Source organism: Mobula birostris, chromosome 8, assembly GCF_030028105.1.
Source record: "Mobula birostris isolate sMobBir1 chromosome 8, sMobBir1.hap1, whole genome shotgun sequence".
Lineage (NCBI taxonomy): Eukaryota > Metazoa > Chordata > Chondrichthyes > Myliobatiformes > Myliobatidae > Mobula > Mobula birostris.
Window position 1 is genome coordinate 29,932,470 of NC_092377.1, and position 20,820 is coordinate 29,953,289.

The 20,820-nt window shown below is 42.9% G+C and overlaps 1 protein-coding gene across 1 annotated transcript in view; it reads right to left on the reverse strand.

Annotated features, from left to right (window-relative positions):
• LOC140201206 (calpain-2 catalytic subunit-like) overlaps positions 1–20,820 on the reverse strand; it is a 112,917-nt gene that overhangs the window by 66,944 nt on the left and 25,153 nt on the right. The window lies entirely within an intron of this gene.

Genomic DNA, 20,820 nt, shown 5'->3' on the forward strand with positions numbered 1-20,820 from the left:
GAGTCCCAGTCAATATGTGGAAGTTTAAAATTGCTTATTATGACAACCTGTGTTTCTTGCAACTATCTGGAATCTCTCTGCAAATTTGCTCCTGTAAATCCCACAGACTGTTGGGTGGTAAATAATATAGTCCCATTAACATGGTCATACCTTTCTTATTCCTCAGTTCTACCCCTAAAGCCTCACTAGATGAGCTCGCCAGTCTGTCACGCCTGAGCCCTGCCGTGATATTTTAGCTGACTAGTAATGCCCTGCCCCTTTAATCCCTCTCACTCTATCACATCGAAGACAATGGAAGCCCAGAACACTGAGCTGCCCATTCTGCCCTTCTGGCAACTGGGTCTCAGTAATGGGTACAATGTCATAATTCCATGTGCTGATCCATGCTTAAAGCTCATCTGCCTTTCCTACAATACCCCTCGCATTTAATTCCAGACTTTGCATGTAGGCGTAACAACTTTCTCCACGACCATTCCACCATCAGTTCAGACATTCTGGTTCTCAACCCCTACAACTCTAGTTTAACACCCTACCCCAACCGTGCAGAAGTAGCAAACTTACCCGGCTAGGATATTAGTCCTCCTCCAGTTCAGGTGCAAACAGCCCTTTCTGTACAGGTCCCACCTTCTCAGGGAAGAGTGCCCAATGATCTGAAGTTCTCCCTCCTGTACCATCTCCTTAGCAACGTGTTAAAGTTTCTGATCTTTTTATTTCTTGCTTCACTGACACGTGGCATGGGTAGCAAGCCCGAGACCAAACCTTGGATATCCTGTCCTTTAACTTAACACCAAACTCCTTGAAATCACTTTGCAAGACCTCATCATCCCTCTTACCCATATCACTGGTACCAATGTGGATCATAACACCTTTCCACTTAAGAATACTGTGGACTCCATCTGAGGCATCTCAGACCCTAGCGTCTGGGAGGCAACTTACCATCCAGCAATCTCATTTTCAGCCACAGAACTTCCTGTCTGTTTCGTAACCAACAAATCCCTACCACTACAGCTCACCTCCTCCCTCCACCCTACCACCCACCTCCCTTCTGAGCCACAGAGCCAGACACAGTGCCAATGACCAGACCGCCGGGGCTTTCCTCTGCTGGGACACTCCCTGCCACCACCCCACCCCACCCCACCAAATAGGATCCAAAGCTGCACCCTACTTGTTGTTGAGAGGAATGACCACAGGAGTATTCTGCACAGGCACAGGCCCTTTGCTCCTCCTAACAGTCACTCAGTTAACTGTCTCCTGTGCCTTAGCTGTAACTACCTCCTGTTTGTCCTGCCTATCAACCACTCAAGCCTCCCACATGACCCAGAGGTCCTCAAGCTCCAGCTCCTTAACACAGTCCATTAGAAGCTGCAGCAGATGCACATCTTGCAGGTGTAGTCATTAAGGACACAGGTGGTCTCTGTGCCTTCTCACATCCCGCAAAGACAGCATTCCACCACTCTGCCTGGCATCCCCACTGCTCTGTACAGTAAGAAAAAAAGTATATATATATATATATTTTTTTTTTACATGGCCTACCCTCGCCAAAGCCTCAATAAGCCAACGCCTCAACTCCCCACTCAAACACTGGCCCACTCACATAATGGCTGCTCTACTTAAACCTAACTTTTTTTTTAATTGGATCTTGTCAAGTGCCTAATTATGCACAATTCAATGGCGTCTTGGGAGCTGTGCATGCAAAATTTGCAGTTGCCCACATTCGCTTCTTTTAAACTCACTCTCCCTCTACACAGTCCAATGTCGTCTTAGGAACTGTGGCGCACAAAATGTGCAAAATATTTGAATACAAGAGCTAATATAATAATATAAAGAAGTAAAAAACCTGAAAAGGAAGAAAGAAATAAAATCTAATTTCCATAACATTTATTTCCCAGCCAGTAACATTGAGGATCTGGTTTTGGGACTACTACATTCAGGTTTGCTTATTTCTCTTAATTTCACAATGGGTGAGGGTGGGGTAGATGAAGAAACAAGTTTAACATTAAACCTTCCGCCTCTTCAAATGTCAAGAGAGAACAATCTGGCAAAGTCCCCAAGCACACCATCCTGCTACAGTGGGAGCAGAGCCCTTTACTGTAAGGAGGCTCAGTCTTCACGTGTTCTGCATCTAATATATTTGAAAACAAAGTCAATACAAGCTCTTCTACAGAGCTACATGCTTCAGGGTTTTTCTTTGCTAGGACTCATTTCCACTCTCTCGTTCTCCCCCATCGCAATCACATTGTGTCATTCAACAATCGAAATGGCAGCATGCGGCAGGTGAAATACCTTTGTATGAACTGTTTACTCATTCTCCAAAGAACAGTGTAGGCTTTGCATTTACCATTATGGGCTCAGGCTGAGTGGTGCCACAACAAAAACCTCTTACTCAATGCTGTCAAGACCATGGAGCTGATTATTGACTTCAGGAGGAGGAAACTGGAGGTCCATGAGCCAGTCCTCGTTGGCAGGGTGGGGGGGGGGGAGGTCACAGGTGGAGAGGGTCAGCAACATTAAATTCCTAGGTGTTATCATTTCAGATGACCTATCCTGGGCAATAATGAAGGAAGTACGGCAGCACCTCTGCTTTCTTGGGCGTTTGCTAAGATTTGGCATGACATCTAAAATTCTGACAAGCTTCCACTGATGCGTGGTGGAGAATATATTGACTGGCTGCATCACAGCCTGGTATGGAAGCACCAATGCCCGTGAACAGAAAATCCTACAAAAAGCAGTGGATACTGCCCAGTCCATCGGAGATGAAGCCCTCCCAATCACTGAGCACATCTACATGAAGCGTTAATCGCAGGAAAGCAGCATCCATCATCAGGGACCCTTAACATCCAGGTCATGCTCTCTTCTCACTGTTGCCATTAGGAAGGTGGTACAGAAGTCTTAGGACTCTCATCACCAGGTTCAGGAACAGTTATTACCCTTCAGCCATCAGGCTCTTGAACCAGAGGGGATAACTTCACTCACCCATCACTGAACTGTTCCTACAAACCTGTGAACTCACTTTCAAGGACTCATGTTCTCAATATTTATTCTTATTTATTATTATTACTTTTTTTTTGTTTCTTTTGTATTTGTCCAGTTTGTTGTCTTCTGCACTCAGTTGTCCATGCTGTTGGGTGTGGTCTTTCATTGATTCTATTGTGGCTATTTGGATTTATTGAGTATGCCCACAGGAAAATGAATCTCAGGGTTGTATGTGATGACATACATGTACTTTAATAATAAATATACCTTGAACTTTGAAGTAGAGTTCCCCAGAATTAAGGCCAATGGACTAGAAGCCTCTCAATTGCTTTTGAAATATAAATAATTCATGCCCTCTGGGTAGATTGAGGCTTACACCGAGTTACTATAAAATACATGTTGCAGATACTGTTCCTGAAGAAGCAGGTTATGTTCTGAGCATGGCACATGGCTAGATAAAGACTGAATTTAGTCTCTGAATTACAAAAAAATATTCATCCAACAGCTTTGGTGAAGCAGTCAGAACCTACAAATTTTCTTAGGTATTTTGTTCAGAATTCTTTGCATTAACTTTCAGTATTTTCAGGTGTGAAACTCCTTTTCTCCCCCCATATCCTTCTGTCGAGAATCGTTAACCTGAGTTTATGATGACCTATATTCTTTTAAGAGGCAGACCCAACACAATATGCATGTCAGAAATCTGCTCAAAGAGAGAATGGCCCACTATGAAGGGTCTGAGGGATCTTGGTTGAAAGTTAGTTATTACAAACTAACTTTATTGCACACGTGTTAACATGATTTTTAAACCACAAGAGCCAGCCTCATCACTGATCTTAGCCTACATGTGGGATTACCAGACTTGCTTGAACCTTGCAAATATTTAAATCTTTTCATTGTCAAAAGCAGATTTGCTTTCCAAAGTTCATTCCCTTCCTATTCCCATTCATTACTATTTACCTCCAGTTTGGCTAACTTATGTATCAACATTGATAATGGGGTATTCATGGGCCCCACCAGACAACCATATCCAAATCGATATCAAGAGGCTCTGCAAGGAGTGGCACCTAATAAGAGTTTAATAGAGACAATTAGATATTAGAGGTCCTGTGGTATTTATGTTGAACTGGACTGCAAACTACATAGAGGTTTGCTTGACTCAAAACTGTCACTTTTAAATTCCTTATCGTGCTCTGTACCAAGATCGTTTTCACTTCCAACACATTCCATCTCCATTCTACTGCACAATTCCTGGAACGCTTACTGTCCACAAAGGATCAAGTTTCCATCATCCTCGCTGCATCTTCCAGAAATCAACTGAACTCTTCAGCACAAACGCATCTGGATTCATAGATGAACAACGTGCCAATTCTCTGAATTCCCCAAAATTGTTCTCAGTTTTCTTTGGACCATCTAGCCTGTGGTGTACTTCACTGAGCATTTCAATTTTTAATAATGCAGAATTTCAGGCAAATGAACTTCTGTTGTATTTCAATAGACAATAGGTGCAGGAGTAGGCTATTCAGTCCCTCGAGCCAGCACCGCCATTCACTGTGATCATGGCTGATCATCCACAATCAGTATCCTGTTCCTGCCTTCTCCCCATATCCCTGACTCCACTATCATTAAGAGCTCTATCTCTTTCTTGAAAGCATCCAGAGAATTGGCCTCCACTGCCTTCTGAGGCAGAGCATTCCACAGATCCACAACTCTCTAGGTGAAAAAGTTTTTCCTCAACTCCGTTCTAAATGGCCTACCCCTTATTCTCAAACTGTGGCCTCTGGTTCTGGACTCCCCCAACTTTGGGAACATGCTTCCTGCCTCTAGTGTGTCTCTTAATAATCTTATATGTTTCAATCAGATCCCTTCTCATCCTTCTAAATTCCAGTGTATACAAGCCCAGTCGCTCCAATCTTTCAACATATGACAGTCCCGCCATCCCGGGAATTAACCTCGTGAATCTACGCTGCACTCCCTCAATAGCAAGAATGTCCTTCCTCAAATTTGGAGACCAAAACTGTACACAATACTCCAGGTGTGGTCTCACCAGGGTCCTGTACAACTGCAGAAGGACCTCTTTGCTTCTATACTCATCTCCCCTTGTTATGAAGGCCAACATGCCATTAGCTTTCTTCACTGCCTGCTGTACCTGCATGCTTACTTTCAGTGACTGATGAACAAGGACACCTAGATCTCGTTGTACTTCCCCTTTTCCTAACTTGACACCATTCAAATAGTAATCTGCCTTCCTGTTCTTGCCACCAAAGTGGATAACCTCACATTTATCCACATGAAACTGCATCTGCCATGCATCTGCCCACTCACCCAACCTGTCCAAGTCATCCTGCATTATCACAACATCCTCCGCACATTTCACACTGCCACCCAGCTTTGTGTCATCTGCAAATTTGCTAATGTTACTTTTAATCCCTTCATCTAAATCATTAATGTATATTGTAAATAGCTGCGGTCCCAGCACCGAGCCTTGCTGTACCCCACTAGTCACCACCTGCCATTCTGAAAGAAACCCGTTAATCCCTACTCTTTGTTTCCTGTCTGCCAACCAATTTTCTATCCATGTCAGTACCCTACCCCCAATACCATGTGCTCTAATTTTGCCTACTAATTTCCTATGTGGGACCTTATTAAAGGCTTTCTGAAAGTCCAGGTACACTACATCCACTGGCTTGCCCTTGTCCATTTTCATAGTTACATCCTCAAAAAATTCCAGAGGTTAGTCAAGCATGATTTCCCCTTCATAAATCCTTGCTGACTCGAACCGATCCTGTTACTGCTATCCAAATGTGCTGCTATTTCATCCTTTATAATTGACTCCAGCATCTTCCCCACCACTGATGTCAGGCTAACTGGTCTATAATTCCCTGTTTTCTCTCTCCCTCCTTTCTTAAAAAGTGGGATAACATTAGCTACCCTCCAATTCTCAGGAACTGATCCTGAATCTATAGAACATTGGAAAATGATTACCAATGTGTCCACAATTTCTAGAGCCACCTCCTTAAGTACCCTAGGGTGCAGACCATCAGGCCCTGGGGATTTATCAACCTTCAGTCCCATCAGCCTATCCAACACCATTTTCTGCCTAATGTGAATCTCCTTCAGTTCCTCCGTTACACTAGGTCCTCCAGCCACTATTACATCTGGGAGATTGTTTGTGTCTTCCCTAGTAAAGACAGATCCAAGGTACCTGTTTAACTCGTCTGCCATTTCCTTGTTCCCCATAATAAATTCACCCATTTCTGTCTTCAAGGGTCCAACTTTGGTCTTAACTAATTTTTTTCTCTTCACATACCTAAAGAAGCTTTTACTATCCTCCTTTATATTCTTGGCTAGCTTGCCTTCGTATCTCATCTTTTCTCCCCATATTGCCTTTTTAGTTATCCTCTGTTGCTCTTTAAAAGTTTCCCAATCCTCTGGCTTCCCGCTCATCTTTGCTATGTTATACTTCTTCTCTTTTATTTTCATACTGTCCTTGAGTTCCCTTGTCAGCCATGGTCACCCCTTACTCCCCTTAGAATCTTTCTTCCTCTTTGGAATGAACTGAGTTGCAAATTAGTTTCATAACACTTGAATAGAAAGCAACTTGATCTGCAGACATGAATCTCCAGAACTTTAAAAGGAAGAGAACTGAAGTCTCCAAATTATGAAATTTCCTCATCTTCTAATTTCCTGCTCTTTTTGGTAAAATTGTAGACCTTTTCCCTTATTCTGATACTGTATTTAATTTTTTTGTCTTAGAAACACTTTACCTATTCTGTTTTCTTATTTTTTATATATATATATATATATAAAATTAAGAAACTATAATGTGATAATCATGAAACCGTAACGTGATATATAATGTAAACTGCACTGATTGTTTAAAGTTAGCCCCTCCTTGCTTACTGCAAGTCCCAATTAAGCCTAGCCACATCATGTCTGATACTTTAATAGACTGCTTTTAAATTTAAAACCCTGGTTTCAGATTGAACCAAATCATTTCCAATCACTGTATCAAAATTCTCAAAATGTTATGAACATTCTTCTGTTGATGGGGCATGGGGAGAATAAACTAGAATTCATGTAAATGGGTGGTTGTTGGTCGGCGCAGACTCGGGCGTGTTGAGAGTCCTGTTTCTATGCTGCGAGACTATTTATTAAGAGATACCATGTGAAATAGGCCCTTCCAGCCTAATGAGCTGCACTGCCCAGCAAACCACCTACGTAACTCTAGTCTAATCATACGACGTGTTACAATGACCAATTAAACTACTAACCAGTACATCTTTGGATTGTGGGAGGAAACCAGAGCACTCAGTGGAAACCCATGCAGTCACAAGGAGAACGTGCAAACTTCCTACAGGCGGCACCAGAAATGAACTCTGAACTCCAGAACAGTCCAAGCTGTAATAGTGCTGTGCTATCAACTACACTACCATGGTGTAAAAGGGCAAAATTTGCATCAGTGCTAATTCTTGATATTAAAATGATCTAACAAAGTTATATGCCTGCAAACAAATAGGCTGGGCACATCCTTTGTTGTTACCAGGTAAAACCTGTTCGGCAGATGCATCAACTGCCTTGATCAAACTATATTTGCATACCGGCAGGTGAGGTGATGCAAGTAATTCACACAAAAACATGTAAAATAAAAAGCAGAAAATGTTGGGAGGTACAATGGGATCAGTGCATAATAGGGGGAAGGCAGACCAGAAGACAATAACAGGTATCAAACTTTATCTTTTCCCAGACCATATTAATCACTGTGAAATTTCCTGTCAGCAACAGAACATTTTACAAGAATAATTGAGGAAAGTAGAGTACACGTGCAATGATGAAGGATGCGGGCAAGATTCTCAATAACTATTTTGTGACTGTCTTCAGAAAGGAAATGATGCCAGTGCATGGTTAGAGGTGAGAATGTGTGAAGTGCTGGATCAGACAAACATAATCGAGTAATAAGTACTAAGGGGAGTAGTCTCTTTGAAAATAGATAAATAATGACTGAAATGATTGAGGTCTTTGAAGGGGTCACAAGGAAGTCTGATAAGGGCATCTAATGTACTCTACATCAATTTTAATAACAGTTTTGACAAGGTCCTACATGAAAGACTATTCAGGAGTTGAAGTACAAGGTATTATGGAAAATTAGATTGGAAATTGGCCCGATGCCAGAGTTAAAAGCTGAGGGACTTTTGTGTTTGGCAATGAAAAGCATTTACATCAGTTCTTCTGAAGAACAGAAACATTAACTTTCTTTCTCCTTCCAGAGCTGCTATCCAACTTGATGGGTACCGATCCAGATTTTGCTCTTCTACCGTGCAAACAGCAGCGAAACAGGCCCTTTGGAACACTGAGTGCATCCACCAGCGGGCACCCCTTTACAGTAATTCCTGTTTATTCTCCCCAATGTCCCATAAATTGCCAGAGCGTTTCAGGGAACAGTTTTATAATATTTTCAGTTTCTGCAGTTTTCTTTTAATTTTCTGTTTAAATATTTCTTCATTCGCTAATGCATCTGCAGAGATGGTTCTCTTGCTCAGTGCATTCAAATGCACAGGAAATATTGGCTGCAAATGCATTCCTCTGCCACCCTAAAAGGCATACATCAACTCATTATTGATGATTGCTCCACAGGCAGCTGGAAAGAGTGCACCATTTAGTACTCTGAAACACATCCATATAAAAGCACTCAACTGACCAAGTATCCAGCTGTCTCCATTAATCAGCTCGTTTACTCAATTCCAGTAGGCACACCTCAAGCAACAGGATGCTGTTCAGACACGTTCATAAAATTCTTTCCACATTTTGTATACAAGAAAATTGATCAGAAACTACACCCACATTTACAGTGATTTTTGAGGTATGAGAGAGAGAAACATTACTCCTACTGATTAAGGTTGAGTAAGAAACAGCAAGAAACTCTTCTCACTGGTTGGAGAAGCGTGGGTGGTTTAAAACTTCCACATATAGATCACTATGCTAGGTTAATGGACTGGTTTTAAAGCATGACTCAGGTACACATTTGCTCATCCTAAAATGATCAAGGAAGGGCCGTGTTAAAAAATGGATTTATGAGTGTACTATTCAATTATAACTTAAAGAAAAAATAACAGGGTCCAGGGCTTAATCAATTGAAAATAAGATATATATATTTAAAAAACCCCTCCCAGGTTACAGTATGATTCCATTCCTGAGAACTATCAGTAACACTGTAAAATCGTTTGTAAGTTGGAAATATGATGAGAGAGGGAGCAGAGCAGCTGGTAGTCAGCCTCACTGACTCAGTGATCCCAGCTCTGCTCAGCTCAATTCAGCCCCCAAGTTATTTGATTTGCAGATGGTGAGGGAGAGAAGGTGCATGGAAATGGTCTGTTCCCACCCAGCAGAAGATAATCGTAGCCCTGAAGAAGCCAGCACATCGATTCCCATCCATCCTCCTGGCCTCCCAAAAGCTTGTTCATCTGTATTGGCCGTCCACAAGGCTTGGAGGGGACCTCTCAAAATAGGATGACCACGTGAAATATTTTAGCGTAACCTGGTCTCTGTCTTGAGGTTGTTCAAATTTAACTTGCCTCATCACTTTAGGAATGCTCCTAAAGTATTGTGTAAATTTTATTACTGCTTCCTTAATTCGGAAAGTGATCAAGTACGGTGGCAGTGTCCAGAGAGGGAGGTTCAGTCCTGACACCCAGTGCTGGCTATGTGGAGTTTACACGTTGTTACTGTGACTGCACAGATATCCATCCACATCCCAAAGACGTGTGGATTACTAGGTTAAATCGCCAATGTATATTGTTCCTAGGGTGTAGATGAGGAGTAGAATCTGGGAAGCATTTGACAGCAATGTAGAAAAATAAAGTGACTTAGCAAAGAATTGGTGTAAATATGGGTCATTAATGATCAGCCTGGACACAATGGGCTGAAGGGCCTGTTTTCTTTCTCTCTCTCCCCCTCCCTCCCTCTATGAACAAAACTCAATTGTCCATAGAATTACAAAATACTTTAGACTCATTATATCCAAACAGATAGCCCACAGGACTTCATAAAGGAGAATGGTAACAATTACATAAATTATCTACTTAAAAATTGAAGAAACAGTGATAATATTTACTTAATACTTTGGGAGCATTGGAAACCTAGTGCAGAAAGGACTGAAGGAGGATGTATAAAGGATAACAGAATGGAAGGGCATATACAGTATGACAGCCTAATAGCAAGAACAATTTATTTTGAAAGGAACGGTGGCTAAAAAAAAGTCCTGCCTTAAAATGATTAAAATTTATACACTAGCCACAAGGAACTAACTAGCTCTGTAATGGATTTTTCAAACAGATTAAGAGAACAGACAAAATGCAGATTACTGCAAATTCCCAAGATGATCCCTCAATATCTGCAAATAGACATTACTTGCACCAGAGGAAGTGCCAGCAAGACTGGTTCTCTTTCCAACTGCATTTAAAAATACATTAACACTGAAGTAAAACTTGTTTACCAACTGTTTTTGGAATGCAAAGAAGCACTCTCTTCCCTATTAAAGCATCTTTGTAAATGAGTGAACAGCCAATGTGCGACAACAGAAAAGCAGCAGGAACATGGCACGATCAAAAGAGAAGTTGTGTCAAGCATATAAGTCACAATTTTTTGGATTAAAAAGTAAGGAAGGTTCTTGGTAACCTTCAGCAATTTACAGAAAACTTCAGCCAGCATTTCCGTTTGAAAAAAAATCTAACTACGTGCAGTTGCAAATATAACTGATTCATTGTACCTTTCATAGGGCAATTTCTTATTTTTGTTTTGGTGTTGTAGCCTGCCCCATTATCACTTGCAATAAAGTAACTTGTAATAAATGGAATGTATTGATCTGAAGGCATAATGAATAGATTGAATTTCCTGATGATATTTTTATATAATTCAATTAAAAAAAATGTTTGCATGCGACAGCAGCCACACCCCAGTGCACCGCTTCAACAGACGGGCTAAACCAGGTGAGGGTAGCGAGCGCCCTCTTTCCCTGGTGAGTTTGGGACGTGCCTGTCCCAGAATATGAAGATAGCTCTGGTGGGCTGGGTGGATGTGACCTATAGTGAGATCCGATGGCCAGAAAGGCAGCACTGTAATGCTCCATGGAGAGCGAAGGACATGACAATGCACAGAAGACGTCACGGTCATCCACAGCAACTAGGGAGGACCCCAGTTAGTGACACTTGTTTGTACCATTGGACTTGGACTTCTGAGGTCAAGAGAATGAAACTGCCCCAGCGCAACAGCTTTTTCCACTTCAAAAATTCTTCCACACGTTTCCCATCTTTGTGGAACACACTGGACAACCACCAATATTTAACCTTAAAAGGGAGTTTAAAAAATAATTGCCAATAGGAGTCACCACCAACAACAATGGAAGGTGGCTCCTTTGAGTTTCTTTTATGTCTTGCTTATATCTCACTCCTCACCCTGGCTTCAATTTGAAAACTAGAGACCTGCCGTTCTTTACACCATTGTTTTGAGGAGGGATCACTTGGGATACCAATTGACTGGCCGAGTTCGTCCAGCATTTCTCAGATTAGACCATCTGCAACTTTTGTTTGCTTTCTTTAGAGTAATGGAGGGAATTAAGTTCAGGAAAGAAAGGTGCAGAAAATAAGCACGTGTAAGTGAAGGTGATAGGTAAGTGCTAAAGTTGCATACAGCATAAAGATGTCATGTTGATGTACAGACGTTGAACTAGTATTATAGATATCTTCAGCAATTTCATATAAATCTTGTGTTATTTCTATGCTTGCCTTTACTTTGTCGTGTTTGCCACAATAGGCAGTACTTTTGTGCTGAGCCTCAACTATTTCATTAGAATAAATTCAGGCCAACCCCAGAGGGCAGGTGAAAGAGACAGCTTCCTACAGAAAGATCATGAAAGAAAATGCACTTAAATAAGATCTTTAATTGTGTAGACAGAGGGAGCTTATTGTACAGATATCAATGTCCGTGGTGTTGAAAATTTAAGGTAACACTCTGAAAAAGTCAAAGGGACAAACTCTTGAATATGAAGGTTTATAGTACAGTATTTTAAAGTATCATGCCAAACAGAAACTGACGTTGTTGGTTTCAACAAGGCGTTTCCTGTTGATCAATTGCCAATTTCTCATGCAGCTCAGCCAGTGAGGTACTCGCAGCCAATGCTCAAAGGAACACGTCACAAAATAAGCAGCAATCTTCCATTTGCAAGGAATATTGCTACTGAATGAATGGATGTGTGGACAAGTATGCTCTCAGAGGCTTGAAGGGGTTCTGACTCTCTGGTGAAGAATAGTAACACAAACATCACTTGAAGGTAAAGGACCAGAGATCCTCCAGGGTTAACAAGCTGGACTTGGTTCCTTAAGGCTGTCATAGCCAAGGAAGATGGTGAGGATAAACTCCCCCTACCTATTAAATGCTCCGAATAGCGTACATCTCAAATAGCCTTCTCAAATAGATAACCAAGTCCAGCTGCTGGTCTTTATTCGACGGAACCGTTTCTATTGACAGGAGAAGGGGCAAAGGCAGGTGACTGGTGCCTTAAATCTAGTTGCTTCAGGGAGATGAGGCTCATCAGCTGTGGTTGACAGCTCATCAGAAGGGAAACTCTGATCTCAAACCTCTGCTGCCTTGTGGCTGTATCTACTCATGGGGAAGGCTTTGGGAGTAAACTCAGAGGAAAACTCCAGCGCTGGAGTCCCTGAGGCAGACCTACATTGAGTTCGACACTGACCAGCAACTGCTGTGATGCACCAGTGCCAAACTGTATCAGTCTCTGCCTTTCCTTTGTGCATTCACCAGCTGCGTGGAGAGGAGGAGCCTGCTGCATGGGCAACAGCTTGCTCTCCATATCGCACTGGCCTGGCTTGCACATCAGGTAGACAGCTATGACGCAATATCCATCGTCAACCCCGCCCAATGGAGGGCCTCAACAGGCTACATGCAGCAACTGGCTGCAAGGACAAGGACCAGAACCAAAGGCTTCCATTGGTCAGGACCAACCATGGCTACCGAGTCCTAGCTGTCTAGATACTCAAGCCTGGCCAGTACAATGTGGAGGGCAAGCTGTTGCCCATGCAGCAGGCTCCTCCATCCATGCATCTGATGAACCTAGAGGAATGGCAGAGACCGACAAAGTTTGGCACCAGCAGTGTTGCAGTTAGTCCTGACGAAGGGTCTCGGCCCGAAACGTCGACTGTACCTCTTCCTAGAGATGCTGCCTGGCCTGCTGCGTTCACCAGCAATTTTTTGTATGTGTTGTTTGAAATTCCAGCATCTGCAGATTTCCTTGTGTTAGCATTGCAGGAGTTGCCAGTTGGACAGAAAGACATTCACAGAGCCTCAGGGCCTCCAGCTCTGGAATTTTCCCTCGGGGTTTACTCTTGAAGCCTTCCCCATGAGTGGGTACAGCCACTAGGCAGCAGAGGTTTAAGATCAGGTTTTCCTTCTCCTAGATGAGCTTCCAACCACAGCTGACGAGCCCCATTTGCCCGAAGTGACTGGTTTTAAGGCATCAGTAATGTGCCTTTGCCCCTTCTGTCAGTAGAAATGATTCCACCGGGCTTAGTAGCTAAGCCGCACATGAAGGCCAGGAGCTGGACTTGGGTGTCAGAGGCTATTCGAGGCACACGCCATTGGGAGCTTTTAATACCGAGTGGGAGCTTGTCCCCATTACCACCCCTGGCAGGTAAGGAACCGAGGACAAGGGCACGGTCGCTGAATGCCTGAACCCTGGGAAAACCTGCATAGCAAGCAAGTGCTTGAACTTGCTCCCATGAGCCAAAGGAAGCTGACAAACTCACCACTCCTCGGAGCTCCCTACAGCAGCAGTGAACCACAAATGGTGAAATGAGCCACATACGAGTAGCTGCAGCCCAGAATGATCCCCAGGTGAGGCAGCCAAAGGTGACCAACATGGGCAATGCTACCAAGGCATATACGTGTAAAGTTGCATTTGAGAATGAAGGCACCAATGGGGCAGTGAATGCAGTGTGACAAATGGCTCATTATACAGCCACTTATATCTCCCTGATGAGTCAAACACATTTTATGCATGTCTTGAAGAGTAAAACTATAGACGTGCAAATCCCTGCAGCATCCAGTAACCCAGTGATATTGGTCTCAGAGGCCAACGTCAAAACACCTTCAAGAGGGCAAACCCTCACAGGGCACCTAGACCCAAAGGTGTACCTGGTAGGGTACTGAAAACCTGCGCCAACCAACTGGGGGGAATGTTCAAGGACAAATTTGTTCTGTACTCATGCATGTATCAAACCTTACAGATTGCTGTCGAGCTTCCCTGTGTGTTACATACCGAACATAATGTGAGAGGGCAGTTTGTGTAAATGACTTACAAGCAAAATAAGTTTGTTCCTCACCTCTCCATCTCTCGTGTGTGTTATTCACGGCCACCCGGCTTTCCAGCACCACATACGTAGCAAATGGCAACAAGGTAACAAGTCCTCACGTGGTATTTATTGTTTTGTTCCATTCAGCAGAAAAAAAGTCCATGTGCAATGCTGGCAGTATACCGCTGTGTAATGTGGCCGAGCAAAAAGAAAATGGCTCCAGGAAACCCAGTGTGTGTGAAGATTCCGAGGGGAGAGACAGGGGACAGAATGATTAAATAAAACAATGAGAAGGAGAGAGAGACAGATTAGACTTTTCCGGAACACGATTGTGCTTGAAAATGGCAACAATGTTTAGTAGTATGGGGCCATCTGATGAAACAACAGAGCAATGGAGTTCATATACTGAAGGATTCGAATATTTTGCAATGGCAAATCAAATTTCAGGTGATATTCATATTCCAACTTTTCTCACTGTGATGGGTGCAAAAACGTTTAATTTATTACACAGTCTAGTACAACCTGCTAAGCCTGGCGATAAGCCTTCTGAGGATATTGTTAAAGTCATCAAGGACCACTATTCACATAAACCTTTCATTGTTGCCGAGAGGTTTAGATTTCATAAAAATAGAGAGGAAAGTGAGTCTACTTCACATTTTGTGGTGGTGCTGAAGCAATTGTTTGAACACTGATTTTGGGCAGTTGCTGAATGATACATTACACAACAGATTCATATGTGGTCTGCGTAGTGAGGCAATTCAGAAACATTCACTTACAGAGGGCAGACTAACATTACAGAAGGCAATTGAGATTGGTACACCTATGGAGATGGCAGCTAAGGAAGCACAACTATTAAGCGCATCTTCCCAAGTTCATAAAGTTTCTACTGACAATCAATGTTACCGTTGTGGCAAAACTGAGCATTCAGCCAAAGAATACAGGTGTAAGGATTTAGATTGCCAAAACTGTGGCAAAAAGGGACATATTGAATGTCCCGGTAAAAGTAAAAGACACTTTTTCTAAAAGTCAGTTTTCTTTATTACATTGTTTTGGTTGCCAAAGGGAAACATGAACTAGATGTAGCATACTGAGGATGGACTGAGCGACTATCACTCCATGGTTGAAAAAACTTTGCATGTTTTATCTGTTGCAGGACAAGGGCGGTTACTGGATGGGGCCACAGTGAAGATGCAGATGGACGTGGTGAGGCAGTATTGCTGGTGTCAGAGACAGCTGACAAGGAGAAATTGCAGCTTTTCAGCCAAGAAGGGTGAAGGTCGACTTTAAAGACCTGCACTGGTGAAGTTGTTCCAGTGAGGGGAGATTAATGAACAGAGAAAGGAACTCCACTGTACTTTTTTAATCGTAGTTATCCAGTGCTTTTGGGCTGCTCGTAGTTGGAGCAGCTCAAACTCAAACAGGCACAAAGTGCACTAGATTGGTGGCACCACTGGTCTACAAGAGGTATTAAAGGAACATGCAGAAGTAGTCAATGGAGAGCTCAGCAGTATGAAAGGAATCAATGTCAAGATGGCTATCAAGCCTGACACAAAACCCAAATGCCCAAAGGCAAGACTGGTGCCAAATGCCCTCAAACCAAAAGTAGAGACTGAATTGGAAAGACTAGTAAGATATTGGAATGAATGTGTGTAGGTAAATGGGCATCTCCAGTGGTTCCTGTCCTAAAAAGAGATAGGTCTTTAAGGCTTTGTGGAGACTTCAAGGTAACCATTAATCTAGTTCTTATGGCTGAACAATACCCTGTTCCCCGCACTGATGACCTTTTTTGCAGGATTGGCCAGAGGACAAACATTTAGCAAGACAGTTTTGTGTCAAGAGTAACTGCAAATGCATGTGGAGCCAGAGACACAGGGAACTGTTAACCATAGTGACTCACAAAAGAATGTTCAGGTACCGAAGGCTTCCGTTTGGCTTCGCCTCCGCTCACACACTTTTTCAGTGAGCAATGAATCTGATACTGGGTGGGGTGCAATGTTATTTGGATAACTTACTCATTACTGGGAAAAATGAGGGGGAGCACCTACAAAACTTGGATGCTGCACTACAAAGATTCGAGGAATATGCGCCCAGGGTCCAGGAGGGCAGATGTTAGTTCTTTCAACCTTCAGTTGAATATTTGGGTCATGTGATCGACAACTCAGGCGGTCACAAAGCACGAAAGGTGAAGACAGGGCACGCCCACATTGTCAGTGAGTGAGAAATGTTCCTCAAATTGCATCCATAGGAATGGCCTGAAGAACAATGGCAGAGGATTCACATAGATTTTACAGGACCCATAGAAGGCCACATGTTTTTAGTCATAGTTAATGCACACTACAAATGGCCCGATGGTGCCATCATGAAAAACAGTATCTGAAAAAATGCACTAAGGAGCTACATTCCATCTTTAGCTGTTTTGGGCTTCCTCAACAACTTGTAAGTGGCAATGGCCCACAACTACTTTCTGAAGAGTTCAAGGAATTTATTTAATGAAGCAAACTGTATTCAGCACATCAAATCAGCTCCATATCATCCTGTCACTAATTACTGTGCTGAACGACTCGTACAAACTATGAACAAGCCCTCAAGACTTCAGTGAGTTCTCACACATGACAATGCAGTACCCAAGCCAAAATCTACACAAACACCGCCGGGAGACAAAATGTCCCTGGTACCTTCACAGGAACAGACGGCCTCCAGACAGATTAAATCTCTAGTTTAGTGACCAACTCTCAGCACTCAGGGGCAGAATAATCCCCAGGGTTATATCTGGGAATAGAGGCATCTACCCTCTTTCCCTAGTTTAGAAAAAAGAACTTTTTTGTTGTTGGTTGAATCTGATGATTACTCCATTCAATGTTAACAGTTCAGCAGCTGGTCTGGGTATGGGAAGTGGGAGAAACCTTTAAAATAAGGGGCGAGGGATACGTTACGTATTCGTGCACATTTTGACCCTTGCGGGTTGCTATCAAGTTTCCCTGTGTGTTACGTAGTGGACGTAATGTGAGAGGGTGTTCTAGGGAGGTGACTTACAAGTAAAATAAACAGCAGCACATTTGTTCTGCACCTGTCTCGCATGTGTTATTCATGGCCACCTGGCTCCCCAGTACCAGAAACACAACAGCATTCAATCTCTAACAACAGGAATTCTGCAGATGCTGGAAATTCAAGCAACACATATCAAAGTTGCTGGTGAACGCAGCAGGCCAGGCAGCATCTCTAGGAAGAGGTACAGTCGACGTTTCAGGCCGAGACCCTTCGTCAGGACTAACTGAAGGCAGAGTTAGTAAGAGATTTGGAAGTGAGAGGGGGAGGGGGAGATCGAAAACGATAGGAGAAGACAGGAGGGGGAGAGATGGAGCCAAGAGCTGGACAGGTGATTGGCAAAGGGGTTATGAGAGGATCATGGGACAGGAGGTCCGGGGAGAAAGACAAGGGGGGGGGAACCCAGAGGATGGGCAAGGGGTATAGTCAGAGGGACAGAGGGAGAAAAAGGAGAGTGAGAGAAAGAATGTGTGTATAAAAATAAATAACGAATGGGGTACAAGGGGGAGGTGGGGCCTAGCGGAAGTTAGAGAAGTCAATGTTCATGCCATCAGGTTGGAGGCTACCCAGACGGAATATAAGGTGTTGTTCCTCCAACCTGAGTGTGGCTTCAATCTCTCACTGCTACAGTTGGAGGTTCCCAACTGCTTCAAAAGGGCATTGATCATACCAGTGCTCATGAAGAGTGGATGAGCTGCTTCAATGACCATTGTCTAGTAGCACTCACATCTACTGTGGTACATGCTTTGAAAGGTTGGCCATGGCTAGAATTAACTCCTGCCTAAGCAAGGAGCTAGACCCAGTGCAATTGCCTACCGCCACAATAGGTCTACACCGGATACAATCTCACTGGCTCTCCAATCGCCCTTGGGCCACTTCAACAACAGCAATATGTACGTCAGGCTGCTGTTTATTGATTACAGCTCAGTTTTCAATACCATAATACCCTCGATACTAATTAACAAACTACAAAACATGGGCTTCTGTACTTTCCTCTGCAAATGGACTGATTTCCTCATCGGTGAATCAAAGTCGGTGCTGATTGGAAATAACATCTCCTCCTCGCTGACAATCAACACAGGCATATCTCAAGAATATGTGCTTAGCCCACTCTCTATACCCATGAGGTGTGGCTAGGCATAACTTAAACAGCATCTATAAATTTGCTGATCGCACAATTGGCAAGAATTAACATGGTACGACTCAAGCCATAAATGGTAGGGCTCTGATGGGTGCAGTAGAACAAAAGGACCAGGGAATATAGATCTATAATCACAGGTAGATCAGGTCATAAAGACAGCTTTTGGCATACAGTATTGCCCCTCATAATGAATAGGTACATGAATGGATGAATGGGAGGGTGTGGAGGGCTGTGGTCCAGGTGCAGGTAGATGGACTCGGTAGAAGACAAAGTGAGAATGGAATGGACAGCTGAAGGGCCTATTTCTTTGCTGCACTATTCCACTATTATAATATGAATGCATTGTATATCTGTAAATCTGTGGTAAATGTGTATTTTGATCCATTTCCATAAACGCTGTGTAAAACACCGCAAATCATGTCATTAAACGATAAAGTTGCTAAGATAGCTTTGAAGACATTTTTACCAGCAACAGGCAATAAAAGTGTCACATTATCCAAAGATACATACCTACCAAAAAGTGCTGAAATGTTATACGTTTGTGTTAAGAATGTGATACAAATTAGAATGTGGATTAAAACAGAAGAAATACAGATATCTATAGCATCAATTTTTCAGGATGTCTCAAAGCACTTAACACTCAAAGGAACTTAATGTAGTTAAGGAAATTGAGCATAGTTGATATTGTGATGAACGAACATAGCTGCCAGTTTGCATATACCATTCTCCCACAAACAATATGCTTCTAGTTAGATAATGTATTTAAACGAAAAGTAATTTGGAAGATTAACATTGACCACAGCTTTGACCAAGGGAAAACAATTGACGACAATGCTTGACAGGAATTTAACGACATGCCCAAGGACAGGCAAGGGATATACCATGTGCAAGCAGATATGATTTGTCTGAATTGGCATCATGTTTGGCACAGATACACTGTGCAACAAATGGCCTGTTCCTGTGATGCATGTTCAGTGACACATCTGAGAAAGTAAATGATATCTCATTCTAGTTTCTCATCTGAAAAGTGGCATTCTCAGTGGCAGCCTTTACCTATTTTTAGGTTGAGCCTCTGAGTCAAAGATAACTTGCTTCTCTCCAGTTCGGTGGACTGTTGGATAAGGCCAATATAGGTGGGTAGACTGAAAGATAGTGCACTCCTCCTACGATTGAGCTTCTTGCACTCCCAATCAATGACCAAAGAACTCACCCAGCTCGATTTTGAATGAAAACGTGCCTGTGATTCCCATTAATCAGTGTTGAACATAGAACATAGAATAGTACAGCACAGTACAGGCCCTTTGGCCCACAATGTTGTGCCGACCCTTAAACCCTGCCTCCCATATAACCCCTCACCTTAAATTCCTCCATATACCTGTCTAGTAGTCGCTTACATTTCACTAGTGATCTGTCTCCACCACTGACTCAGGCAGTGCATTCCACGCACCAACCACTCTCTGAGTAAAAAACCTTCCTCTAATATCCCCCTTGAACTTCCCACTCCTTACCTTAAAGCCATGTCCTCTTGTATTGAGCAGTGGTGCCCTGGGGAAGAGGTGCTGGCTGTCCACTCTATCTATTCCTCTTGATACTTAATGTTTCCCAAGGAGGCTTCAGGAAGATACTCAACTCAACTTTTGATGTACTGGGCAATCTGTTGATTTGATAGAACCTGAAGCAATCCATCTGTTCTGTGAATATGACACTAGCATTGCAAACAATAGCCTGTTTACAGCAGTTGATGGAATACAATTAGGGCTTTGGAGCAGAGGATATTGGCCTGAAAGAACACTGGCGTTGGCTCATTTATCCTATTAGTGTATTTGGGTAAACTTGTAATGGGATTATCAATAACACCTTCCTATTGTTGAAGAGAATGCTGTAGGTAGTTGATGTCTCAGAGAAAAAAAAACTGGCAGGGATCATTGCTGCCTACAGACAATGAGCTTTGTGCCAACTTTGAGATCCCAAACTTCAAACACACTTTTTCCTAAGCTAGGCTTTGGCAAATTGGTAGTCTGAATTCTGCCTTCATTGAGTGGGAATGGCCCACATTTTCTAGAGTCTCATTGTAGACATTTTGTTGAAGACAGTAGTGTACAGTTTGGGGGGGGGGGTTGTGATTGGTAGAGAACCTGTTTTCCTCTTTGTTAATGCAAGACACTCTTCCCACATTTTTCAGTAAATTAATTGACAATCACTTGGAGGAGTTCAGCATCTGACCATGTGCACATGCTACTGATGACCAAGGTTGGGTTGAACTTGGTTGTAAAGTGCTGTAGGTTGAACAGTTTCCAATTTGTG